This window comes from Scylla paramamosain, chromosome 12 (genome assembly GCF_035594125.1).
Source record: "Scylla paramamosain isolate STU-SP2022 chromosome 12, ASM3559412v1, whole genome shotgun sequence".
Lineage (NCBI taxonomy): Eukaryota > Metazoa > Arthropoda > Malacostraca > Decapoda > Portunidae > Scylla > Scylla paramamosain.
The window spans coordinates 9762501-9790235 of record NC_087162.1 but is presented as its reverse complement, the minus strand read 5'-3'; the positions used below and the strand labels follow the sequence as shown (position 1 = coordinate 9790235).

Sequence of the window (27735 nt, the reverse complement as noted above, 5' to 3'; positions counted from 1 at the left end):
ATATATATATATATATATATATATATATATATATATATATATATATATATATATATATATATATATATATATATAATTTTTTTTTCTTTGATACATTGAGTGTGTATGGTTATTGTGTGTCTGCTACTCGTGTTCACTTTGCTTAAGGGAAATATTTATTAATAAAGGGATGGAAGGATCATAGGTCATATACTGAAACTCTGTTTAAATTGATGACATGTGTTTAGTCTTGCATTATTAATATTTTGTACATTGAAATTTAGGTGAGGGCATAGATGGAGTACCTTCCTCGTTTACTTGTATGGTTGAGCGTTTTGATCCTGAAGAGGGAAAGGATTATATTGTTCCTTACATAGTGAGGGTCGATGCTTAGTTTTGTATTAATTTTTTGTTGATATTTTGTATGTAGAAATGTAGAAGTGAAGGATTAGATGTGGTGCCCTCCTTGTTTACTTCTTTCTTCTACAGGGTAACTGTATCATGAATCACGATGTCTTGAGTACCTGACGGGAGTTGTGGTTGTTCGTATTCGCCCGGGTTTCGGAACGGTCCTGTGTATTGCCATGTTTTTCTTGTTTTATGCATTTTTTGTATGTATATTTGTAGGTCATATTATGAATATTTATTTTTGTGTGCCATTTGTATATTACTTGAGTGAGGCTTAATATATAGGGAAATGAGGTGTTATCAAGTGCGTTCTGGATGGCCAGTGGTGACGTGGCCAGGGTTGTGTCGACACCAGTGTGGTGTTGGCTGTGTGGGGTGCACCTGGGTCCTGTGTTGGCCTTTGAAGGTATGTTAAGCACTCTAAATTTCTCTATTTGACTGATTATTATGTGTGTTGTTAGATGTGGGTATGGTTCTGGGAAAATGTGTGGATTGCCTCCATACGGTGCGTATCTGTGCAGGATTTATGTGGTGACGTGGCTATGGTGCAGGGAGTAGGTGATGGAATGCCGGCGACCCGACACATAGTGAATTACCAGGGGTTGTGCGGGGTGCACCAGGTTCCTGTGGTGTCCTTCCAAGCTGGGAAGGTTCAGGATGCATAGTGGGTGTCCAGTGATGGGAGGTATCGCTTAAGTTACTTTGTTTTGTGAATGTCTTTGATGAAGTTCAGGGTCAATGGTTTTCATTTTGTGTGATTCATGATAGCTGTCTGAGACTTATAGTATGTTCCTTGAATTAGTTTGTTTGTGTTTCGTTGTCAGCTGCTCCTGACATGTAAGCACCAGGTGGTTTGCTGGGGAAATTATTTCAACTGGCACATGCAGGTTGAAACGCTTTGGGAATTAAAGTTCCGACGCCCTATCCGGTTTATCATTGGTCATCCTACAGTAACCTTTTGTTCCTTATATAAAGTGAGGGTCGCTTTACGCCTGTCTGAGGGATAATGATGTTTTGTAGCAGCCTGGAGGGAAGGGGGGAGCATTATTTCTCCTTTGTTTCATACTCGACGGTAAATGAAGGTTGTGGTGCACTCATGTAAGTGGAAATATGTTGTTTGCCGCTGCAAAAATAATAATGCATAATTCTTTATCCAGTGTGTTAGGGGAGGATAAATAGGTTACTCGAGTCGGAATGAAGTGATGTTTCTTGGCTTATCAAACACGTGTATTCAGGATGTCAAAGATGAAGGGGATATATGTTGCCTTTTTCACGTTAGTTAGACCGAAGTAGATTTGATTTCCTGTTATCAGTTTGTATTTTCTCTTAAAGGAAGTAATTGCTGACGACGAGGTGAGGTAAAAACTCTGAGTTTCTGAGGTCGAATGAAGAAAAGTTATGTTGCTAAATTTACATCTTGTCCAAGGTGATTTTCTTTTTTGTTTAGTATAAGTAAAAATATTTCATCAAGTAAGATATCATTGAATTAGACGAGTGGATTCCAGTGTTCCAGTGAAGAAAAGGCAACATTATTTCCTCTTATCCATTATATAAGTATGTAGGTTTTGCTCACGTGCAAATAACAATAGTGTCAGGTAAGACAGTGTTTATTGACCAAAGGCATGGATGAATCCCGGGGGTCAGGAGTGCGGAAAAGTAATCTGTTGTTTTTTTTTTTCACAGTCTGGGGTGATGAAGGCTTTCGCTCTCTCGTTTATGTGAAAATAATCGGTCAGGTGAGGTGGTGTGGCTTTGGCAATAACACGGGTGAAGGAAACTTAATTGTTGTTTTCATCCAGTTCAGATGAAATTCTTTTTTCTTGTTTAAGTGAAAATAGATCAAGTGAGGCAGGTTTTTCTTAGTGACGTGAGTGTGTTCTACAGTTCAGAACTGAAGAAAATGTCTTTTAAGCATTTTCTGGGAATTTTTTTTTTTTTCTTGTGCATATCAAAATAATAAGGCGAGGTAGTGTGTCTTGGTCAACAAATGCATGAAAGGAGTGGGTTTCTGAGTTCAGGAGAGAAGGAAAATGATCCGCTGTTTTCGTCTATTCTCTGCGAAATACTTCTTTGTTCTTGCATGAATAAACAGTAAAGAAAATAAAGGTTCCCCACTCAGGTGAGCTGGTGGGTAGGTGAGGTCAGGGTCATAGGAGATAAAGAGGGATTAATACTTTTCTCTTACGTTAATAAGGAAATAATGGTATGAACTTTGGATTAAGAGGAAAAAACTTCCAGAGCTTTCAAAAATGGTATGAACTTTGGATTAATGGAAAGAAAAAGACCTGTGTCTCCCACTACCACGCACAAGGAAACCTAACTTTTATTTTCATTTCACACTTAAGTTATAAGGCAGATATTTTTTTTTCGATTTTTTTTTTTTTTTTCGCCTAGTATACATTTTCATGTTTATACTTACCTTATAACTTAGTGTTACTTTACAATTTAGTGGAAATGTATGTGTTGCATTTAAACAGAGTGAAATGTCTTGTTCTTTTTTTCTTTTTTTTTTGCTTCACTCTGAATTATTTGCATTTGTTTACTTATTTAGTTTGTTTGTATAAGATGCGTTTTTCTTTTCATTACAGTGCCGCGAAGATTTATGCTCTCCGTTTACATGAAATTTGGAATGTGGCACTGTTAAATTTTGAACTCTGCGTGTTTATTTATTTATTTACTTATTTATTTATTTATTTTATTTATTCATTCATTTATTTATTTATTTATTTTGCTTATATATTTTTTTTTCATAGTTTTCATTAGGGTTGAGTGTACATTTTAGGCTTTGGATTTACATGAAGAATTGGAAATGGGATATTATTATTATTATTTTTATTGTTATTATTATTATTAGTAGTAGTAGTAGTAGTAGTAGTAGTAGTATTGTTATTTGTTCAGTTGGAGGGGGAGGTGGGAGGAGAACACAAGTGTATGGAATTGTGTTTATTCCCGACCGGTTTCGCCTACAGCTTCTTCAGGGGAACTGGGTTTGCCCTGGTCCAGAGCCTCCTTATATTAGCATGGTGGGTTCAGCGGCGCACCGTGAGTTGCCACCATGCCATTATAAGGAGGCTCTGGACCGGGGCAAACCCAGTTCCCCTGAAGAAGCTGTAGGTGAAACCGGTCGTGAATAAACTAAACTTCATACACTTGTGTTCTTCTCCCACCTCCATTATTATTATTATTATTATTATTATTATTATTATTATTATTATTGTTGTTGTTACTATTATTATTATTATTTTTATTACTATTATTATTATTATTATTATTATTATTATTATTATTATTATTATTATTGCTATTGTATTTTTTATTTTTTTATTCTATTTATCTATCCATCTAGTGTAATTGTAGTGTATCTAGTGTAGTGTCGTGTATCTATCTATCTAGTGTAATTGATATAATGTTTTCCATTATTACTAACACTATCATTCCTGCATAACTCCATTAATATATATTTCAGTCGTACTTTTATCTCTCGACAATTCTCGCACTGCTCAAATAGAAATGGAATTAAACACCGAAACATAAAAGTGAACATAGTGCGAAACCAAAACATGACACCTTGGACACAGACACACACCAAAGTAAAAGCATATAAATTGACTACATGGGCAGCGATACTTTTATAACCCCCTCCTCTCTCTCTCTCTCTCTCTCTCTCTCTCTCTCTCTCTCTCTCTCTCTCTCTCTCTCTCTCTCTCTCTCTCTCTCTCTCTCTCTCTCTCTCTCTCTCTCGATACACCTATCAGCTTCCCACAATTTTCCACACCTGTTGGTCTACACACACAGGTGGAAACACAACCCTGTCGTATCCTGTCAGGTGTTTTGCAGGCATGCATCTAAAATGTATGTAGTTTTGACTAATCCAGCATCATCATCTATGTATGCCTGACAATTGCCTCTGTAGCTAATACTATTTCGTTTGCAGTAGACACCTACCGAAACGATAATTACTCCCAGTGAGGTCTAAAGCTCTGTTCAGCGGGTGCTGTGAACTTATCGTTAAACCCAGCTGTGACCTCACTGAACGTTTCCCTTTGTGTTTCACAACACAAGGGAGCAGTCACAGCCTGCCCTCTAAAGACAACTCTCTTCCTCCACACAAAACTACAAGCACCTAATAACACGCACACCCTTCACTCAAAATTTTCAAAATTATCATGGCGACTCCTACACCAGCCTCGGAGTCCCCATCTGAGGAGGGGACCATAAATGTCCCCAGGTCGGACTGCCTTTCTGTCAACGACCCTAAGTATCTCGACACCCCCCCTCAACTTTTTCTTTAACTTCTGCAACATTCGCGGTCTAAGATCTAATTTTCAATCTGTAGAACACCACCTCTCCTCTTCTAAACCTTGTCTTCTTTTCCTCACTGAAACTCAGGTGTCTGAGGCAAATGACAGTAGCCCCTTTTCTGTTCCCTCCTACTTTCTCTATCCTCATTTTCGATCCAAAGCTGGATGTTGCGTTTATGTGCGTAATGACTTAACCTGCTTTCGTGCCCACACTCTTGAATCTTCCAAGTTTTCCACCATCTGGCTACGACTACAGTCACTCTCAAATTAAATTTGTCTGTGCTGTATACCTCTCACCTAACTCCTCTGACTTTAAGAAATTCTTTGACTACTTAACTTCCAGAGTGGAGCACATTCTGACCCTCTTCCCTTTTGCAGAGATCTCCATTCTTGGAGACTTCAATGTTCACCACCAGCTTTGGATTTCCCCTCCCTTCACTGACCATCCTGGTGAACTAGCCTTCAACTCTGCCATCCTCCACGACCTAGAGCAATTGGTGCAACACCTTACTCGTATTCCTGACTGTCTTGGAGATATGCCCAACATTCTTGACCTTTTCCTGACCTCTAATCCTTCTGCTTATGCTGTCATCCTTTCTTCTCCGTTGGGGTCGTCCGATCACAATCTCATATCTGTATCTTGTCCTATCGTTCCAAACCCTTCTCAGGATCCCCCTAAGCGAAGGTGCCTCTGGCGTTTTGCCTCTGCTAGTTGGGGGGACCTGAGGAGGTATTTTGCTGCTTTTCCTTGGAATGACTACTGCTTCCGTGTCAGAGACCCGTCTTTGTGTGCTGAGCGCATAACAGAGGTGATAGTGTCTGGCGTGGAGGCGTACATTCCTCACTCTTTTTCTCGACCTAAACCTTCTAAACCTTAGTTTAACACAGCTTGTTCTCATGCTATACATGATAGAGAGGTGACCCACAAAAGGTACTTAAGCTTTCCATCACCAGAATCTCATGCACTTAATATTTCTGCCCGGAACCATGCCAAGTCTGTTCTCCAACTAGCCAAAAACTCCTTCATTAACAGAAAGTGTCAAAACCTTTCAAGATCTAACTCCCCTCGTGACTTCTGGCATCTAGCCAAAAATATCTCCAATAACTTTGCTTCTTCCTTCCCTCCTTTATTTCAACCAGATGGCACCACTGCTATCACATCTGTTTCTAAAGCTGAACTCTTCGCTCAAACCTTTGCTAAAAACTTTACCCTGGACGATTCTGGGCTTGTTCCTCCCTCTCCTCCACCCTCTGACTACTTCATGCTACCTATTAAAATTCTATAATTCATCCTACCTATTAAAAATTAAAATACTAATTAAAATTAAAATTCGCAATGATGTTTTCCATGCCCTCGCTGGCCTAAACCCTCGGAAGGCTTATGGATCCGATGGGGTTCCTCCTATTGTTCTCCGAAACTGTGCCTCCGTGCTTGCACCTTGCCTAGTGAAACTCTTTCAGCTCTGTCTGTCAACATCTACCTTTCCTTCTTGCTGGAAGTTTGCCAACATTCAGCCTGTTCCTAAAAAGGGTGACCGTTATAATCCCTCAAACTACCGTCCTATTGCTTTAATTTCCTGCCTATCCAAAGTTTTTTTTAATCTATCCTCAACAGGAAGATTCTTAAACATCTATCACTTCACAACCTTCTATCTGATCGCCAGTATGGGTTCCATCAAGGCCCCTCTGCTGGTGATGTTCTGGCTTTCCCTACTGAGTCTTGGTCATCCTCTTTTAGAGATTTTGGTGAAACTTTTGCTGTTGCCTTGGACATATCAAAAGCTTTTGATAGAGTCTGGCATAAAGCTTTGATTACCAAACTACCCTCCTACAGCTTCTATCCTTCTCTCTCTGTAAGTTCATCTCAGGTTTCCTTTCTGACAGCTCTATTGCTGCTTTGGTAGACGGTCACTCTTCTCCTAAATGTATTAACAGTGGTGTTTCTCAGGGTTCTGTCCTGTCACCCACCCTCTTCTTATTATTCATTAATGATCTTCTAAATCAAACTTCTTGTCCTATCCACTCCTACGCTGATGATACCACCCTGCACTTTTCCACGTCTTTTCATAGACGTCCAACCCTTCAGGAGGTAAACATTTCACGCAGGGAAGCCACAGAACGCTTGACTTCTGATCTTTCTAAAATTTCTGATTGGGGCAGAGCAAACTTGGTATTGTTCAATGCCTCAAAAACTCAATTCCTCCATCTATCAACTCGACACAACCTTCCAGATAACTATCCCCTCTTCTTCAATGACACTCAACTGCCCCTCTCTTCAACACTGAACATCCTCGGTCTGTCCTTTACTTATAATCTGAACTGGAAATTTCACATCTCATCTCTAGCTAAAACAGCTTCTATGAAGTTAGGTGTTCTGAGACGTCTCTGCCAGTTTTTCTCACCCACCCCACCAGTTGCTAACTCTGAACACATTCGTCCATGTATGAAGTATGCTTCACATGTCGGGGGGGGTCCCACTCATACTGCTCTTCTAGACAGGGTGGAATCAAAAGCTTTTCGTCTCATCAACTCATCTCCTCTAACTGACTGTCTTCAGCCTCTCTCTCACCGCCGCAATGTTGCATCTCTAGCTGTCTTCTACCGCTATTTTCATGCTAACTGCTCTTCTGATCCTGCTAACTGCATGCCTCCCCTCCTCCCGCGGCCTCGCTGCACAAGACTCTTCTTTCTCTCACCCCTATTCTGTCCACCTCTCTAACGCAAGAGTTAACCAGTATTCTCAATCATTCATCCGTTTCTCTGGTAAACTCTGGAACTCCCTGCCTGCTTCTGTATTTCCACCTTCCTATGACTTGAATTCCTTCAAGAGGGAGGGTTCAAGACGCTTATCCATCAATTTTTGACTACTGCTTTGGCCCTTTTATGAGACTAGCATTTCAATGGGCTTTTTTTCTATTGGATTTTTGTTGCCCTTGGCCAGTGTCCCTCCTACATAAAAAAAAAAAAAAAAAGTATAAATGAAACACGTGCGTATGTTTATTTTTTATTTGTATAGCATTGATGTTGCGTGTCTTGCGTTGTAGATTAATTTTCTGTGTGTGTGTGTGTGTGTGTTTCTTTAGTGCAGCAATAATAAATTTCACGTCATTTTCTAAGTGCCCGCCATAATTGTTCCTCATTTCTGTCTTTCTTTTCTTCTCTTCCCGCTTCCTCTTCTCTATATATATCTTAGCTTTGTTATTATTTTCTTTCTTTAATTTCATCTTCTTCTTTAACACGTACGCAGCCTCATCCAACCTCCTTCCTTTCTCTCTGGCAAAAGAAAAAAAATCTCTTCCTCCTCGTCCTCGCCTTCTCTCGTTTCGGCATTATTTATTTTTTTTTCTCAACACCCATTACTTTCTTTTTTGTAGCATTTTATTTCTTCCCTGCAAAGTCATGTCTCCTTTAGTATCATCTTTCTTGCATCATACTTTTCATCTCTTTCAGTATCATTGTGTGTGTGTGTGTGTGTGTGTGTGTGTGTGTGTGTGTGTGTGTTCCCCCAGCATTCGTTACTCCTTTTCTGGTGTACTTTCATCATCTCTCTCTCTCTCTCTCTCTCTCTCTCTCTCTCTCTCTCTCTCTCTCTCTCTCTCTCTCTCTCTCTCTCTCTCTCTCTCTCTCATGTGCATTCTCCTCCTTGAGAGTCTAGTGATGATTGGTGGTTGGTCCTGACGCGTGTAATTAGAGGTCACTCTTTTTAGTCTTTTCTTTTTTTTTTTTTTTTTTGTTCTTCTTTTCTCTTCTTTACTCTTGTCTCTTTACCGCAGGCTGTGTGAAGTTTCCTTAATTCGTTTATTTCCACGTGATTATTATTATTATTTTTCTTAGTTTTTTGTTCAGTCATTGTGTGTGTGTGTGTGTGTGTACTCAATATCTACTTTTTCTGCTTCGTTATGTATTTTAGTATAAACATTTCAACACCATTATTTATCATTTCCTTCTCAAGTGCCCCCCTTGTATTAATATCCCTCGCAGACTGCATTCCAAACTCGTGAAAATCGAATACCATTTGTAAGCGCGCAAGAGGGGCTTTAAGTTACTCTCGGTGGCGCAAACACACCGCGGAATAAGTTTGTTATGGTGAAGGCGGCGGCAGCGGGCAAGCCGTTTTTCACCAGTTTCCTGCACGGCGGCATTTGGGAGGTAGAGGCTTATAATGCTTCATCTTTATCACTGCTGGGGGAAAGGAACACGCAGGAACAATGTGCACTTCCACCAAAGGGTTCACAAATTCCTTCCTGACACCTCATACAGATTCCATGCATTTCTTCCTGTGGTGTTGAGCGGCCGAGCGGCGCGGCTTGCGTCAGGCAGCGAGGGGTAAGATGTGAGCGGCCGAGGGGCTAGTCCAGGTTTAGCCAATCAGCGAGTGGCGAGGCGCTGTGTTGTGGGGTCCCGCAGGACTGCCAACATCAGTCAAGGTTTATTGATATCAGAGCGCTGAGTTTCTAGACAATATTGAGAAAGGAGAAGCTGGAATTTCATTGTCGTTATATACAGAACTTGCTGATATAACGGTTGTTTTGTCTGGTAATGTTCTAGTCGGCGTTGGACTTTAAGCTTCCTGATTTTGTTGGCAACTCACTCCCGGCAGACTTGGCACTCCAAACTTATGCGCATATCTTGACAGACCCAGTGATATTGAGAGTGATCCGTCTTCTTGCGTTGCCTCAGCGCCCTCGTGTAGTCATCCCGCGTCCAGGAAATTCGTCACGCTGACTCATTGGTAAATCATATCAAAGTTCACTTCCAGCTGTAGTACATATGTTGACTTAGTAATCCAATATTGCAAGTGAATCTCAGAGCAACAGACATTTATGTACTAATCAGATTGATTAAATTTCATAACTTACGGTATCTACAATATGAGAGAGAGAGAGAGAGAGAGAGAGAGAGAGAGAGAGAGGGCAGCTACCATATCAAGGAAGAGAAAATTGCCATATACAGTAACTAGTGTTTGTGGGGGAGGATATTACTGCTTGTTGGTATGGTAATGTATTGTGTGTGTGTGCTCGTGTTCCTAATGCAGGAGGGGGCACAGTATGGTGGTATCTACAGGCATTGTGGGGCGGCCTTCCCTGTCATTGGGTTCTGATGTAATTTTGCAAGTTCTGTTTCTGAAAATGAGGGTTTGATTTTTTTTTTTTTTTTCTTTCTTTCTGCAGTGCTCGTATATTTAACTTAGTATCTAGAACCAGCTCACTTTACTGCAGTTTATCATGGTACTTGAATATCCACTTTTGTTTATACTTTACTATGCTTCGCTTGTCCAAGACTAGTAATTATTTTCTATTTAGTGTTGATACCTGTGGCAATATTCCCGATCGTGTTCCAGGAAATCATTGAGTGAGATGCCGGAAGTTATAACTTTAAAGCAATTAACTAATTAGCCATCAAATGAATAATAACCATAAAATGTTGCACTGCGTTGTCGACATTTACAAGAGTTCCCCAGACAGTGGCGGGCAGACAAGCACCTCCCCGCCAGTCGACGACCTCAGCATAATGACGTGTTTTTACTCCCTAAGTGTCCACATTTCACGAACTTCATTTTCGAATTGTATCGGTTGATATTAAATAGCGACTTCATGTTGCACTAAATGACAAATCAGTGTTGGGATAAAAAAAAAAAAAAAAAACTAACATTTAAATAATAATAACGATTGATTCATTGCGTATTTTAAGACGTGCGAACTACCAAGAGCCATCTTGCCACCTCTCACCTCATCACTAGCGCTTTGGAGGGGGAGTTGATCCCTCTCTCTATCCCTCCCTCCCTCCCTCCCTCCCTATGCTCGGAGACTGTCACGCGGCGGCAAGAATTCGCTGTGTTGTGAATATTGGCGTCAGTGTCACGGGACGGCGTCGGTGTGGCAGGAACGGGACACGTGGTATTGGTAGGTAGGTATCGTGACGCGGCCGCTGCAAGTGAGGTCTGAAAACTGGTGGAAATGAAGCAGTATCTGTTGGGGTTGTTAGGTAATAATGGCGGGTTAAATAGAGGTGGCTTACTTCTACCCCTCCTCCCAAACTCCCAACTTTCACCGCTCTTCTCTCCTCTCTCCCCTCCTCTAAATTGTAACACAATCGAATATATTCCTTGATGATTGTGCGTGGACAGGGAAAATGTTCATCTGATAACGACTCATAACCGTGTTTTGAAACGCGTTGCTCTCTCATCAGAACAGTATTCAAAGACCATATACGGTACATAAGCTCAGGAGTGATTTTTTTTTTTTTTTCCCTACTAATGCACATTCCTCTATTGCCATTCCTGTTACTCCCACCGACCCCCCAATGCAGCGTTCCCAGCCCGGTCCGCGTCATCACATCATTGCTAGACGCACACATGAACACATCATTCGCCTCATAAGGACAAAGGACCTCCATTACTCCCTGTCATCATTTCCCTGCTTCACACTGCTCCCCTTCTTACTCCTTCCCATCCTTCCCCTCCTTCTCCCCCCGTTATCCATCCTTCTCCCTCTCATCTTTCTTGCTCTCTCTCCCCGCTGCCCCACTCCCATCCTCACTTTTCTCTCCCTCTCACTACTCCCTCTACCCCATCCCTACCTTCTTCCCCGCTATCCTTTTCCTCTCATTTTCCCTTCTCTCATCCTTCTTATTTCCCGCCCTCCCATTTTTCCCTCTCCATCTCCCCTTTCTCACCCTTAAACTAGGTATTAATATACTGCCACAGTCTGACGAAAAATGTTGTTAGAGAGAGAGAGAGAGAGAGAGAGAGAGAGAGAGAGAGAGAGAGAGAGAGAGAGAGAGAGAAATTCTTTTCTAAGCAAACTAATTCGTCGTTTAATTTCCCTTCCATTACCTTGTTCTATTTAGTTAGCGTTTTGCATTTAATTTTTGTTTTCTTTTATCTCGTATTTTTCTTGTTATTCATCTTATTCCTTCTCATTTGTTTCCCACTCATTCTTTTTCCATGCAGTTCTGCCACAGCTCTCTCTGCTCTGCTCCTTTTCTTTTCTTCTCTACAAGACTTTTTTTTTTCACTGCTACACCCACCATCCTCCTCCTCCTCCTCCTCCTCCTCCTCCTCCTCCTCCTCCTCCTCCTCCTCCTCCTCCTCCTCCTCCTCCTCCTCTTCACCCAGTGCATCCTCTAATGTGATGGTACAGGAAAATGTTAGCCACACTTTTTAATTGATACTTGATATCACCTATAATAATTGACACATAAATGAATTAAAATATCATGTCTTGCTTCTTTCTATCCTTCTTTCTCCTTTTTTTCTTTTTATTTATTTATTTATTTATCTATATTTATCTATCTATTTATTTATATATCTTTTTATCTACTACTACTACTACTAATAGTTGTAGTAGGAAAGGATAAGGCCCTACTGTACTTGGCTATTGTATACTGAACCTTCTCTCCTTAACAGGTGGACTTGGAACCTCAGGGGAAACTACATGTAGTAATTGAGTTAAAATGGGTGGAACCAGGAGATGGGGGTGCCCCCGGAAGTTCAGGGAGTGCAAACGCTTCAACTGATGCTGAGGCAGAGGATCACCAGGTGTGTATGTGTGTTTTGTGTGAGAATGTTCCCCTACTTGTGGTGAATAGTTAGGAAAGAAAGTATGTGATGTGTGATCTCACTTGTGGCAGATGCATTGTGGAGGGTGTGGTGGTGTGTGATGCATGACCTCACTTTTGGTTGATGCACTTCAGAATGTGTGGTAATCTGAATGACTTGCTACTGAGGAATACAATCAGCATAGTATTTATTGCTGGGTGTTCTGGTCTGTGTATGTGTGTGCATTCATTCCAGGACCTTGAATGTTGGAGATTATGAAATGTATGACAATTTTTTAGCATAATCTGTGATAATGGCTCATTTCAACATATATTTTACTTATTTATTATATTTTACTTTTCTATTTCAGGTCAATGGTCACAAGTTCATGGCAACCTTCCTTTGACAACCTACTTTCTGCTCCCACTGCAGAGAATTTATTTGGAGTATCGGAAAACAAGGTTATCAGTACCAAGTTTGTACCTGCATCATCCACAAGTGCCATCACCGGTCCGTTGTTGCACATTGTCCAGGAAACAAGAATGCAGAGGCTAGAGTAACACAAGAACAAGCAGTAAGCAGACACCCTTCTCTGTTTGAATCCATTTGCCAGACACATACACCATATATTTTGAGTCTCTCCGTCATCATCTTACATTCTGTTCTTTCCAACCTTTAAAATGCAGTGACACTAATGACAGGCTGCAGAGTGATCAGTACTAGAGTCATTTACCTTACCCCTGTGTATCTCCTTGACTTTACTGTTTGTTACTTGGGATCTATTTTTTCCAACTTTCAGTAATCAAAATGCAGTCACATTCTAATGGCAGCCTGCAAAGTAATCACTCAGTTCATTTGCCTTACCATTGTATATCATCTTAACCTCATCTATTATTACCCTCCTCCTCCTCCTTGTGTGTGTGTGTGTGTGTGTGTGTGTGTGTGCGTGTGTGTGTGTGTGTGTGTGTGTGTGTGTGTGTTTTTTTTTTTTTTTTTTTTTTATGTAGGAAGGATACTGGCCAAGGGCAACAAAAATCTAATAAAAAAAAATGCCCACTGAAATGCCAGTCCCTAAAAGGGTCAAAGCAGTGGTCAAAAATTGGTGGATAAGTGTCTTGAAACCTCCCTCTTGAAGGAATTCAAGTCATAGGAAGGTGGAAATACAGAAGCAGGCAAGGAATTCCAGAGTTTACCAGAGAAAGGGATGAATGATTGAGAATACTGGTTAACTCTTGCGTTAGAGAGGAGGACAGAATAGGAGTGAGAGAAAGATGAAAGTCTTGTGCAGCGAGGCCGCGGAAGGAGGGGAGGCATGCAGTTAGCAAGATCAGAAGAGCAGTTAGCATGAAAATAGCGGTAGAAGACAGCTAGAGATGCAACATTGCGGCGGTGAGAGAGAGGCTGAAGACAGTCAGTTAGAGGAGAGGAGTTGATGAGACGAAAAGCTTTTGATTCCACCCTGTCTAGAACAGCAGTATGAGTGGAACCCCCCCCAGACATGTGAAGCATACTCCATACATGGACGGATAAGGCCCTTGTACAGAGTTAGCAGCTGGGGGGGTGAGAAAAACTGGCGGAGACGTCTCAGAACACCTAACTTCATAGAAGCTGTTTTAGCTAGAGATGAGATGTGAAGTTTCCAGTTCAGATTATAAGTAAAGGACAGACCAAGGATGTTCAGTGTAGAAGAGGGGGATAGTTGAGTGTCATTGAAGAAGAGGGGATAGTTGTCTGGAAGATTGTGTCGAGTTGATAGATGGAGGAATTGAGTTTTTGAGGCATTGAACAATACCAAGTTTGCTCTGCCCCAATCAGAAATTTTAGAAAGATCAGAAGTCAGGCGTTCTGTGGCTTCCCTGCGTGATATGTTTACCTCCTGAAGGGTTGGACGTCTATGAAAAGACGTGGAAAAGTGCAGGGTGGTATCATCAGCATAGGAGTGGATAGGACAAGAAGTTTGGTTTAGAAGATCATTAATGAATAATAAGAAGAGAGTGGGTGACAGGACAGAACCCTGAGGAACACCACTGTTAATAGATTTAGGAGAAGAACAGTGACCGTCTACCACAGCAGCAATAGAACGGTCAGAAAGGAAACTTGAGATGAAGTTACAGAGAGAAGGATAGAAACCGTAGGAGGGTAGTTTGGAAATCAAAGCTTTGTGCCAGACTCTATCAAAGGCTTTTGATATGTCCAAGGCAACAGCAAAAGTTTCACCAAAGTCTCTAAAAGAGGATGACCAAGACTCAGTAAGGAAAGCCAGAAGATCACCAGTAGAGCGGCCTTGACGGAACCCATACTGGTGATCAGATAGAAGGTTGTGAAGTGATAGATGTTTAAGAATCTTCCTGTTGAGGATAGATTCAAAAACTTTAGATAAGCAGGAAATTAAAGCAATAGGACGGTAGTTTGAGGGATTAGAGCGGTCACCCTTTTTAGGAACAGGTTGAATGTAGGCAAACTTCCAGCAAGAAGGAAAGGTAGATGTTGACAGACAGAGCTGAAAGAGTTTGACTAGGCAAGGTGCAAGCACGGAGGCACAGTTTCGGAGAACAATAGGAGGGACCCCATCAGGTCCATAAGCCTTCTGAGGGTTTAGGCCAGCGAGGGCATGGAAAACATCATTACGAAGAATTTTAATACGAGGCATGAAGTAGTCAGAGGGTGGAGGAGAGGGAGGAACAAGCCCAGAATCGTCCAAGGTAGAGTTTTTAGCAAAGGTTTGAGCAAAGAGTTCAGCTTTAGAAATAGATGTGATAGCAGTGGTGCCATCTGGTTGAAGTAGAGGAGGGAAAGAAGAAGAAGCAAAGTTATTGGAGATATTTTTGGCTAGATGCCAGAAATCACGAGGGGAGTTAGATCTTGAAAGGTTTTGACATTTTCTGTTAATGAAGGAGTTTTTGGCTAGTTGGAGAACAGACTTGGCATGGTTCCGGGCAGAAATATAAAGTGCATGAGATTCTGGTGAAGGAAGGCTTAAGTACCTTTTGTGGGCCACCTCTCTATCATGTATAGCACGAGAACAAGCTGTGTTAAACCAAGGTTTAGAAGGTTTAGGACGAGAAAAAGAGTGAGGAATGTACGCCTCCATGCCAGACACTATCACCTCTGTTATGCGCTCAGCACACAAAGACGGGTCTCTGACACGGAAGCAGTAGTCATTCCAAGGAAAATCAGAAAAATACCGCCTCAGGTCCCCCCAACTAGCAGAGGCAAAACGCCAGAGGCACCTTCGCTTAGGGGGATCCTGAGGAGGGATTGGAGTGATAGGACAAGATAAAGATATGAGATTGTGATCGGAGGAGCCCAACGGAGAAGAAAGGGTGACAGCATAAGCAGAAGGATTAGAGGTCAGGAAAAGGTCAAGAATGTTGGGCGTATCTCCAAGACGGTCAGGAATACGAGTAGAGTGTTGCACCAATTGCTCTAGGTCATGGAGGATAGCAAAGTTGTAGGCTAGTTCACCAGGATGGTCAGTGAAGGGAGAGGAAAGCCAAAGCTGGTGGTGAACATTGAAGTCTCCAAGAATGGAGATCTCTGCAAAAGGGAAGAGGGTCAGAATGTGCTCCACTTTGGAAGTTAAGTGTGTGTGTGTGTGTGTGTGTGTGTGTGTGTGTGTGTGTGTGTGTGTGTGTGTGTGTGTGTGTGTGTGTGTGTGTGTGTGTGTGTGTGTGTGTGTGTGTGTGTCACCTGACAACACCCTTCTCTCTCTCTCTCTCTCTCTCTCTGTCTCTCTCTCTCTCTCTCTCTCTCTCTCTCTCTCTCTCTCTCTCTCTCTCTCTCTCTCTCTCTCTCTCTCTCTCTCTCTCTCTCTCATGGTAATTATGTTGCATAATCTTGATCACCTCAGGGTCTGTTGCTGTTTGAACTTATTTTGTATTCTTTTGTATTCCTCTTCCTGTTCCTCCTCCTCCCTCCTCATCCTCCACACTGAAAATATGGGTGTGATCCCCCCCCACCCCCACAGAGAGAGAGAGAGAGAGAGAGAGAGAGAGAGAGAGAGAAAGAGAGAGAGAGAGAGAGAGAGAGAGAGAGAGAGAAAATGGGGGAGGAAGAGAAGGAGAAAAATAAGAAGAAAAAGGAAGAGAAAAGATAGAGAGAGAGAGAGAGAGAGAGAGAGAGAGAGAGAGAGAGAGAGAGAGAGAGAGAGAGAGAGAGAGGGCACACAGCTGAAAGGTGTGAATCGTTTTACTTGATCCTCTTCCTTTAAGTCGACTATGGCCTTTCATATGTAAGCTTTTACCTGCTTGTTAAGTTAATCCACCAAAGATTAGAAGGGTGGAAAATTTAGTGGAAAAAGACTTGCCCCGGGTCCATTATTTTTGTGAGTGACCTTTCCCAGAGACAAGGGTGTGAAAAATTATTTATCCATTTTGTCCTACCTTATGGTAATGCTTTAACTAATCAGATTTTTCCTGACTTCCAGATCATCATGAAGCATTTCTTTTCTTCCACAGCCATGTCCATACGCCACTGATTACAAATTGCCCAGTCTCCTTTAATTCTTTTTCTTTGAATATGCATATAAATGTTTTCTGCTGTGCCTTCCATGCTGTGTTATGTTGTAGTGAAATAATTAAATAATGGTTAAATTCTGGAGTAAGTTGTGAGTCAAACATGTATCAAGCAGCAAGAGTACAGACGTGTGTGTTTTCCCTGTAGGTGGTAACACAGAGAGCAAGTGGAAGAGACCTTGGGAGACTTCCATGACTCAGGAACAAGAAGCACACCTTACTGGGAGCCTTGTGACTGACTATTGGTGGTGACTGCAGGAACGAACATTCAGGTGAATACTGTACTTTGTTGGTACAGTTGAGAATTCTCTCTCCAAAATTCCAAAATCTGAAAGTTTTTAATTGTTATGTCATGTAACATATGGAAAATTTCACAAACTGGTGGAAAGGTTTGCACTGAAAAAAAAAAAAAAAAATTGATGAATTGTAAAGACCACAGGCCAAACCTCTGATGCTTGATTTACTGCTATGGGAGGCATCAAACACTGGCAAGTTGTCATCCATGGCGAGTAACACACATGCTCTAAAGATACAATGGTCAGTTTTTAAATCTTTGACTCTGTATGCTGAGCACATAACAGAGGTGATAGTGTCTGGCATGGAGGCATACATCCCTCACTCTTATTCTCGACTTAAACCTTCCAAACCTTGGTTTAACACAGCCTGTTCTCGTGCTATACATGATAGAAAGGTGGCTCACACAAGATACTTGAGCTTTTCATCACCAGAATCTCATGCACTTCATATTTCTGCTCACAATCATGCCAAGTCTGTTCTCTAACTAGCCAAAAACTCCTTCATTAATAGAAAGTGTCAAAATCTTTCAGTATCTAATTCCCCTCATGATTTCTGGCATCTAGCAAAAACATCTCCAATAACTTTGGTTCTTTTTTTTTTCTCTCCTTTATTTCAACCACATAGCACCACTGCTATCACATCTGTCTCTAAAGCCAAACTCCTTGCTCAGACCTTTGCAAATTCTACCTTGGACAATTCAGGGCTTGTTCCTCCCTCTCCTCCACCCTCCAACTACTACTACTACTACTACTACTACTACTACTACTACTACTACTACTACTACTACTACTACTACTACTACTACTACTACTACTACTACTACTACCTATTAAAATTCTTCACAATGATGTTTTCCATGCCCTCGCTGGCCTAAACCCTCAGAAGCCTTATGGACCTGATGGGATCCCTCCTATTGTTCTTCAAAACTGCACCTCTGTGCTTACACCTTGCCTAGTCAAACTCAACTCTGTCTGACAACATCTACCTTTCCTTCTTGCTGGAAGTATACCTACATTCAGCCTGTTCCTAAAAAGGGTGACCGTTCTAATCCCTCAAACTACGTCCTGTTGCTTTAATTTCCTGCCTATCTGAAGTTTTTTAATCTATCCTCAACAGGAAGATTCTTAAACATCTATCACTTCACAACCTTCTATCTGATCACCGGTATGGGTTTTGTCAAGGCCACTCTACTGCTGATCTTCTGGCTTTCTTTACTGAGTCTTGGTCATCCTTTTTTAGAGAGTTTGGTGAAACTTTTGCTGTTGCCTTGGATATATCAAAAGCTTTTGATAGACTCTGGCACAAAGCTTTTATTTCCAAACTACCCTCTTACTGCTTCTATCCCTTTCTCTGTAACTTCATCTCAAGTTTACCTATTGCTGCTGTGGTAGACAGTCACTGTTCTTCTAAATCTATTAACAGTGGTGTTCCTCAGGGTTCTGTCCTGTCACCCACTCTCTTCTTATTCTTCAGTGACCTTCTAAATCAAACTTCTTGTCCTATCCACTCCTATGCTGATGATACCACCCTGCACTTTTCCATGTCTTTTCGTAGATGTCAAACCCTTCAGGAAGTAAACAGTTCATGTAGGGAAACCACAGAACACCTGACTTCTAATCTCTCCAAAATTTCTGGTTGGGACAGAGCAAACTTGGTATTGTTCAATGCCTCGAAAACTCAATTCCTTCATCTATCAGTTCAACACAACCTTCCAGACAACTATCCCCTCTTCTTCAGTGACACTGAACTGTCCCCCACTTGTAAATTGAACACCCTTGGTCTCTCCTTTTCTTATTAATCTAAACTTGAAACTTCACATCTCATTTCAAGCTAAAATAGTTTCTTTGAAGTTAGGCGTTCTGAGACGTCTCCACCAGTTTTTCTCCCCCCCCTCCACAGTTGCTAACTCTGTACAAGGGCCTTATCCATCCATACATGGAGTATGCTATACATATCTGTGGGGGTTCCACTCATACCACTCTTCTAGACAGGGTGGAATCGAAAGCTTTTCATCTCATCAACTCCTCTCCTCTGACTGACTGTCTTCAGCCTCTTTCTCATGGCCGCAATGTTGCATCTCAAGCTATCTTCTACCGCTATTTTTCATACTAACTGCTCTTCTGATCTTGCTAACTGCATGCCTCCCCTCCTCCCATAGCCTTGCTGCACAAGACTTTCTTCTTTCTCTAACCCCTATTCTGTCCACCTTTCTAATGTAAGAGTTAACCAGTATTCTCAATCATTCATCCCTTTCTCTGGTAAACTCTAGAACTTCCTGCCTGCTTCTGTATTTCCACCTTCCTGTGACTTGAATTCCTTCAAGAGGAAGGTTTCAAGACACTTATCCTTCAATTTTTAACTACTGCTTAGGACCCTTTTATGGGACTGGCATGTCAGTGGGCTTTTTTTTTTTTTTTTTTTTTATTATTGGATTTTGTTGCCCTAGGCCAGTGTCCCTCCTACATTAAAAAAAAAATAAAATAAAATAAAAAAAAAGGAACTGAGACATTGTGAGATGTCTCCCACACTCCCCTGCCTGTTTCCCCTTCCTACAACCTTCTCATTTCATGGCTCGCATATAATTCTCCTCACACTATAATGGGTCCTGGTAAGCTTAATGAAGAAAAGTGTTGTGATTGTGTTTGTTCAAGAATGGATTAGTAATTGTGAGACAGGAAGGTAACAACCTCCCCTGATTGTGGAGGCCCTTGGGCAGCTCCCCTCTTTGCCCAGTCCTAAATCCAGCCCTGCGTTCTGTCACACTTATGCTTCACTATTCTTTTCAGCCATTGTAAAACCACATTCAGGGTATATGTACAAGCTACATTATGAAATGTAAATAGATATATTTAGGCTTTGATGCCATTCCCAAGCTGTCCCATTTTATAAATCCATAGAAAAAAAAATGGAAAATCCAAAATCTGCAACATTTTCAATCCCTGGAATTTTGGATAAGGGATTCTCATCTATAATCAGAGTATTGATGAGAGTGTGATGAATGTTAAAGTGGTCATGGTTGTGTGTGTGTGTGCACCTTGTCTGGACCTCCCCCTCATCTGTATATAATCAGAGTATCAATGAGAGTGTGCTGAATGTTAAAGTGGTCATAGTTGTGTGTGTATGTGCACCTTGTCTGGACCTCCCCATGTAGGATTGCTAGTCTGGTATATAGAAAGACTTAAGAGAGACGGGTGATTCTCTCCGGGGATAGAGGTCTCAAACATGATTCATGGAGCTATGGAGGTGGTGTCTGGCAACGCATGTGACATGCTGGATGAAACAGGTGCTTTTCTGCCATAAGTGCCACAGTATGGCAGCTTTGAGATCTATGTGTGTGTGTGTGTGTGTGTGTGTGTGTGTGTGTGTGTGTGTGTGTGTGTGTAAGCTTCCTCCTCCTCCTCCTCCTCCTCTCATTAATGATATTGATGAAGGGAGAAATTGCAAAATAAGTAAATTTGCCCTCCTCCTCCTCACATTAATGATATTGATGAAGGGATAAATTGCAAAATAAGTAAATTTGCAGACGACACCAAAATAAGTAGAGTAACGTGTGTCACAATGGCAGGAACTACAGTGTGACCTCAATAAACTAACAAGCTGGGCAGAAAAATGGCAGATAAGATTCAATATAGAAAAGTGTAAAATTCTACATATCGGAAGCAACAATGTTCAGGCGAGATATGTAACGAATAACATGCCACTGTCAAGCACCGATAAAGAAAAAGATCTTGGTGTCATTGTGTCAAATGACCTAAAGCCGAGTCAACACTGCACAGAAACAGTAAAGACGGCAAATAAATTAGTAGGGTTCATTGGAAGAACCTTTCAGATTAACTTTCAGATAGGCATATAGAGTTCACCGTAGGGTGAATAGTACAACTTCCTTTCATCCTTTCTTATGAAAATTCCATGTTAATTTTTCCATACTGCATGGTACTTTTCCCAGCTATTTCCATGCCAGTGCAAGCTGGGGGGAGTGGTGGGTGGGGAGGAGCTTTCTGGTATGCTGTCCTGTCTCTTCCCTGTAGCTAGTTAGTAGTTGTTACCAAACAGCCTTGCAAGGACCAAAAGGTCTGTTGCTGTTTTGTATTCCTTTGTATTCCTCTTCCTCCTCCTCTTATCTCTCTCTCTCTCTCTCTCTCTCTCTCTCTCTCTCTCTCTCTCTCTCTCTCTCTCTCTCAGCATTCTTGTGTGCTTCTTTCATTCTTGTTCTCTTCTTCCTACTCATCTTTTACTTTCACACCTTTCTGTTTATTCATATTGCTCTTGCTGTTGTTGTTGTTGTTGTTGGATAACTCAGGAGCAAGAAGTACACCTTACTGGAACCTTGTGACTGACTGGTGGTGGTGACTGCTGGAACCAACATTCAGGTGAATACTGTGTTTCTTGGTATAGTTGAGAATCTTCTATCCAAAATTACAAAATCTGAAAGTTTTTGTCACGTCATGTCACAGTTGGAAAATGCCACAGTGGTGGAAAGGTTTGCTCCGCAAAAAAAATTGATGAATTGTAAAGATGACAGCATGCCCATAGATGAAAGCTTGATTTACTGCCATGGGAGGTATCAAAAATTGGCAAGTTGTCATACTAAAAACTGGAGAAATCTAAAATCTGCAGCACTTTGTCCCAAGAATTTTGGATAAGGGATTTTCAACTGTATATAATCAGAGTATTGTTGAGAGCATTATAAATATTAAAATGGTCCTGGTGTGTGTTTGTGTGTGTGTGGATGCATATGAATCTTTATGTATGTATGTGTAGGATAAGAGGAAGGTGGTTAATAGGATTACTAAATGCATGTTTGGTAAAGCAGGAGGAGAGGCATGCTCTAACCAAGATTAGAAGAGCAGTAAGCATGAAAATAATGGTACAAAATGGCAAGAAATGCAACATATGAGCTGGATAAATGCATGTATGGTACTTTTGTTAAGAATGACCGGGATGAATGAGTATTACCAGTGAGGCGTGTTGTGAAGTGCTAATGAAGAGGGTTACAAGGAATGATTTGCATTGATCAGTGTGAAATAAGAGGAGAGGATGTGTGACTCGGGTTTTTATTGCATGATATGTATGTGAAAAGTATTTGGTGAAAAAAAAGGATGTTTTTTAGGAAGTCATTGATATAGAAAGAGAAATAAATAAATAGATATGGAAGAGTTGTGGGGTGTTTCAGGACGTTTAGGCCAGGTGATGGGCTGTTAAAGGGAATGATAAGTTTGTAAAAAGTTTGTGAAAAGTAAAAAGCCAGCATTTGAGTGATAGATTTAGTGTGTATGTGTGATATAACTATCCATTTTCCCTAAGTTGCATTACTCTTTTTGCAGACGTCTGTCTTCTGCAGTGAACTTCCTGTCTGCAGTCAGGCTGATAGTGCTATGGCGCAGGGTCTGACATCAGGAAGAGCCAAATGGAGGGTGTCTACAGCTAGTACTGGGTGTCCTGCTTCTATACAAGTCACAGAAGCCAGGTGCCACAGCACATTGTGTCAGCTGACTCCACCAATGTATTATTGTCTAGTCCAGGATGCATTGCTGTACAACTTGTAGGTCTTTGGCAATAAATAAAATTATTTTGACTCTTCTTATATATGTGAACTATATAGTTTGTTAGCAATGTGGTATAGTGGAAAATAAATATTCATGCCCTGAAGAAAGCCAGGATTGGCCTAAAATAAAGCAAGTTGGTATAGTGTAGTATAAAATATTTGGTGGGTAACAATTCATGCCCTTAAGGTAAAAAAAAAAAAAAAAAAACAGGATTGGCCCCCTTTCCCCCCCCCCACCCAAAATACTTTACAAAATACTTTACTAAGTTTATAAGGTATGCTTTGCACAAAAGCCCCGTCCGAGTGACTCCGGTGTCGCTCGGATGGGGCTTTGTGCAAATCATACCTTAAACTTTACTATTTTGGGTGGGGGGAGGGAGAGGGGGGCCAATCCTGCCTTTTTTTTTAGGGCAATGAATTTTTAGGAAAGTTGCTTATTTGCGAAAGATTGACAGCATAAATAGTGGCCAATTTTTTTTTTTTTTTTTTTTTTTTTTTTTTTTTTTTTTTACCTTGAGGGTATGAATTGTTACTCAAAACTTTATATGCAAAAGATATTTGACCATAAATAACCATCATTATATTCAAGATACTAGTACACAAGATGGTATATTGAATTTTTTGTGTATGGTAAGTTAATAAATACACCACAGGATAAAAAACATGGCACTTATTTTCTTTATTACTGAAGTACTACTGGCTGGAATGTACAAAACTTATCCCAAGCCTGGATGAAGGTGGTGATGCTTGTTGAGTACAGAAGAGGGGGCTTCTTACATTCTTCCTTCCCAAACTGGAGTGAAAACTATGCAGCAGAGCTTGGAGGTAGCGACGCTTGCTGATTCTTGTCAACTTGCACGCGAGAAGCAAACTTTTCCTGGTGAAACTGCCAATAGGTCTTGCCTCTGAAAGTCCTCAATGTTGCTTGTTCAGTCTCACCACAACTTGAAGGGAGTTTCATGCACTCTTCCTGCTGTTAACTGCTTGACAATCTTGCTCCTGCTCAAAATTTTTGCCTTCCACTCCTTGCTGCAACTTGACTTCCTTGATTGCAATGAAAACTCTTGTACTAAGCCCTTTTCTTTTTCCTGATGATACTTCTTTACACCTCTTGTCAGGCTTGAAGGTAAAGACGCTTGGCCTCTCTTCCTGATGAAACTTGACTCCCTGATTGCAATGGAGAATGGCAGCACTATTTGATAACCAGATGCCAGTAGTGCAGTAGTAGGTGTTGGTAGAGATTCTTGTGGGTTGTTCATGGGATGGTGAAATGGAAACCGCACACTTCACACCTGTAAGGAAAACAGACCATTAGTTCCTGGACACATGAAGCTTTTATGTGTTGAAATTCTTAGTGTCTGATAACCGACTCCCTAGAAAACTGAAGACAAAAATAATAGATGTCAGGCATTGAAAATTTCGAAGATTCTTAGTATGAAATATTTTGGGATTGATTCCCTAAGAAAACTGAGACTAGACAAAAAAAAAAACATGAAAACAGAGCAAGTTTGAAAAGCACAACAGTATGAGAACTGTGCCAAGATTTAGTAAGAAATATGTCTAAATTCTGTGTATTGTCACATTCAAGAAAGGAAAGCACCAGGTAGAGGAAATTTGAAAAGTAAGGCAGTATAATACATGAAACTGAGAAATGTGCATTTAATAAATACTTCCCTATTATAATTTAAAGGCAAAAATTTTAAGGATACAGAGTAGAAGAAAAACACCAGATAGAAGAAATTTGCATAGCATCACAGAAATTTCAATGGCACGACAGTATATATAAGAAGTTTGAAAGACGAACCTGATTAAGAATTGCTGTATCTCTCTACTCATGGACAACCTATGAATAAAAACTTACAATTTGAAAAGAGGAATAATTTTTTACTTTGGCTCACACCTTTCAAGTCTATAAGTTTTATTCACACCTTTCAAGTTTATTACTTTTATTCATAGTCAGTTTATGGTTGCAAAGATACCTTTTTGAAACCCACTAGATAAAGAAATGTCATAAGGCAAACAATTTTTAAACAAATACGCGAGGAAATAAAATAGTACATGAAAAAAAAAAATACCACATGAATAAGAAATTAGGAAAACTATTTGAAATCCCAACTTCGAGATGAAATAGAAAAAAAATCTGGTTTTATACAATAAAGCAGTTTAATGCAAATTTAGAAAGTAAATGTGTGTGTGTGAGAAGGGGTTATGTCTTTTTGAGTGCATGACCATTAATTCTTTTTGGTGCCTGACTACATTTTTGAGCGTCACCAGATTTTTTAGTGTCACCAGTTTTTTTTGAGTGTCACCAGTTTTTTTGAGTCACCAAATTTTTTAGCGCATGAGCATTTTAATGGTTGTTTGAATTCGTGTTTATGTGCGTGTGAGTGCGTGGACGCGGGCGTGAGTGCATACAGCCTTATTAAAGGTGTGTGTGTTTTGAGTGCATATATCTACAACAAATATAAACATACATACGAAAAAAAAAAAAAGCATTTGATAATGAATAAAGAAAAGTAATGACCAATCCTACTTAACAAGCCAACTGCCACTTACCACAGCGAACAAGTAGAGGGAACACAAAACAGCGGCCACAGACATATCAATCTAACATGGTTTTACGCGCTTGTACGTATTCGTATAAAAATAAATTCAAATTCACTTCCTTAATTCTCACCTCAGTAAGCTTAGTCACACGTCAAATCACCTGGACAAACAAGCAACTTCCTACCTGGTCAGCATACTTCTCTTACCTAAGAAGCTTCATTACGTTGCCTACAGTCTAATCACTCGCCCAATTCCTAAAGTTGTTTTCCCCTGGACATAGAAATAATTTTCCAACTGGCCAGCATATTTATCTCTCACCTAATAAGCTTAACTACGTCACCTGGCCAGTGTTCTAATCAACATCTGGCCAACCTAATCACACCTACCCAACCTCACCAGGTCACCCTAATCACGGCCTGGTGAATCATATCAGGTCACCTAACCTAATCAACTAACGTGGCTAGCCTAATTAGCCTACCTAGAGAAACCTACCCCAATCACACCTCCCCAACATAATCCTCACGTATTCAAGCTAATCATTTACAATCTTACGGGTTACGCATTAATTCCACCCACTGAGTAATAATTTAACATTCTTATCATTACCAAACCCTTACCTACACTCCTTCATCATGTCCTTCTGCGTCACGCCACGAGACCTCTGCACCTCGACCTCTTTCTGCCGGTGCTAGTGGTGAAACGGACTGCGCGGGGAGCTGCGGACGACAGGCTGGAAGATTAGACAACGAATCGTATTCTGAAACACTCAGCCGCACCTCCAAAATTGATCGACTCTAAATGAAGTTGCACAGGTTTTTAAAGATGTTATATATATATATATATATATATATATATATATATATATATATATATATATATATATATATATATATATATATATATATATATATATGGTTCTACTGACAGATAAACACGTTTTCTATTTTATTAACAGGAGAAACGCATTGGAGAACCCGGGTAATCATCTCTGTGGCATTTGAAATAAAAGTGGTGAGACAGCCAGCAATTAAATCGTTTCAGCTCCGATACTTTCCCCACAATCTGCTGCTTCTACATTGGCTTCCATGTAATTAGTTTGGTGTCTTTAAATATGCAAAATAATAAATAAAACTTGAAATTGTTGTTGTATATACCTTTAAAAGATTAATTCTAATAACAATTTTGCTTTATTTTTAGTCTCTATGCATTGTCTTTTCTTAGGCGGAGATCATAGCTAACTATAACTAAAATCTTTATCCTTCTCTGAATTTACAAGAGTTTCTTTCTTTATTGCGTACATACTGTGTGGGTTTCTTCTACATACGCCAAGTACTTTACATTTGATAACATTACACTGTATTTGCCATCTATCTGTTCATCCTGTCCAAATCCGCCTTGCTACCTCGAAAGGATTGAGAGGAAGTGAGGTTATTCTGGTGTTCTTGTGTTTTTTGCTACTATTGTACTTGTTGCTTCTATTCATATAATTTGTATTTACCGTCATTCGCCCTTTTTCACCAGCTCTGTCACCTCTTACTGTATGCTGTCATCTTTTCATCACCTACCTGCCATAAAAAACATAATTATCGTCTTAACGGAACAAAAGCAAGCACTAAATCTTGTTAAAACCACGCTTACACACACACACACACACACACACACACACACACACACACACACACACACACTAAATCTTGTTAAAACCACACACACACACACTAAATCTTGTTAAAACCACACACACACAGACACACACACACACACACATATATATATATATATATATATATATATATATATATATATATATATATATATATATATATATATATATATATATATATATATATATATATATATATATTCAGGAGCACCGGGTCACAACATCGTAAGCGCCAATTTCAAAATATACGGCAAAGCGCTGTTAATAATGCTTGATAATATTTTTATTATACCTCGAATATATATATATATATATATATATATATATATATATATATATATATATATATATATATATATATATATATATATATATATATATATTTTTTTTTTATTTTTTCTTTTTTTTTTTTCTTTACTCTAAATCTGATAGTTATTTCTCTCTCTCTCTCTCTCTCTCTCTCTCTCTCTCTCTCTCTCTCTCTCTCTCTCTCTCTCTCTGCTTGCATTCGGAAATGATCATTGCCAGAAATACATGCTTACCTTTAGAATGCAATAGTTCTCTCTCTCTCTCTCTCTCTCTCTCTCTCTCTCTCTCTGTGTGTGTGTGTGTGTGTGTGTGTGTGTTATTAATGTTAGGTTGGCGGACCTTGAACAAGGCCTCCGCGAGTTCCTTGCACTCCTGGCTAGTCCTCAGCCGGACCGCATCACGTCCCTGGGGCCGCAGATGGTAACTTGCTAGTGTTTACCACTTTCCCAGGACACGTGAGCCGCGATCAGAATATCAACGAGTGCTATGTCACTTACTGCTGCACTTAAGAGCTATTTCCAGGGAAGGTAAAGGCTGTAGAACACTTGCTTGCCTTTACCTCTAACGAGGTAGGATACACGCCGTGTGAACTCTATAGTTGCTAAGCCAACACTGCCCTGCACTGCTTTGGG

At 40.4% G+C, this 27735-nt stretch overlaps 2 long non-coding RNA genes across 10 annotated transcripts in view; one reads left to right on the top strand and one right to left on the bottom strand.

Moving 5' to 3' along the window:
• Window positions 1-704: 704 nt before the first annotated feature.
• Window positions 705-22617, top strand: LOC135105672 (uncharacterized). Of its 5 annotated transcripts, none has more exons than XR_010270952.1 (6): window positions 705-793; window positions 12097-12228; window positions 12599-12802; window positions 16891-17014; window positions 21340-21409; window positions 22364-22617. It is a non-coding gene; the product is annotated as an uncharacterized LOC135105672 (long non-coding RNA). The 5 variants fall into 5 exon arrangements; XR_010270955.1 differs by lacking the exon at window positions 21340-21409 and adding an exon at window positions 2071-2123 and having other exon boundaries at window positions 779-793; XR_010270951.1 differs by lacking the exon at window positions 21340-21409.
• A 622-nt stretch (window positions 22618-23239) lies between these two features.
• The window catches only part of LOC135105671 (uncharacterized), a 15120-nt gene continuing 10624 nt past the window's right edge, over window positions 23240-27735 (bottom strand). For 4 of the 5 annotated variants that reach the window (XR_010270946.1, XR_010270948.1, XR_010270949.1 and 1 more), the window contains exons 3-4: window positions 25749-25847; window positions 23240-23876 (exon numbers count right to left, since the gene is read on the bottom strand). This is a non-coding gene — a long non-coding RNA (uncharacterized LOC135105671). Of the gene's footprint in view, window positions 23877-25748; window positions 25862-27735 lie in introns of all 5 variants that reach the window. The other variant, XR_010270947.1, reaches the window with a different exon arrangement.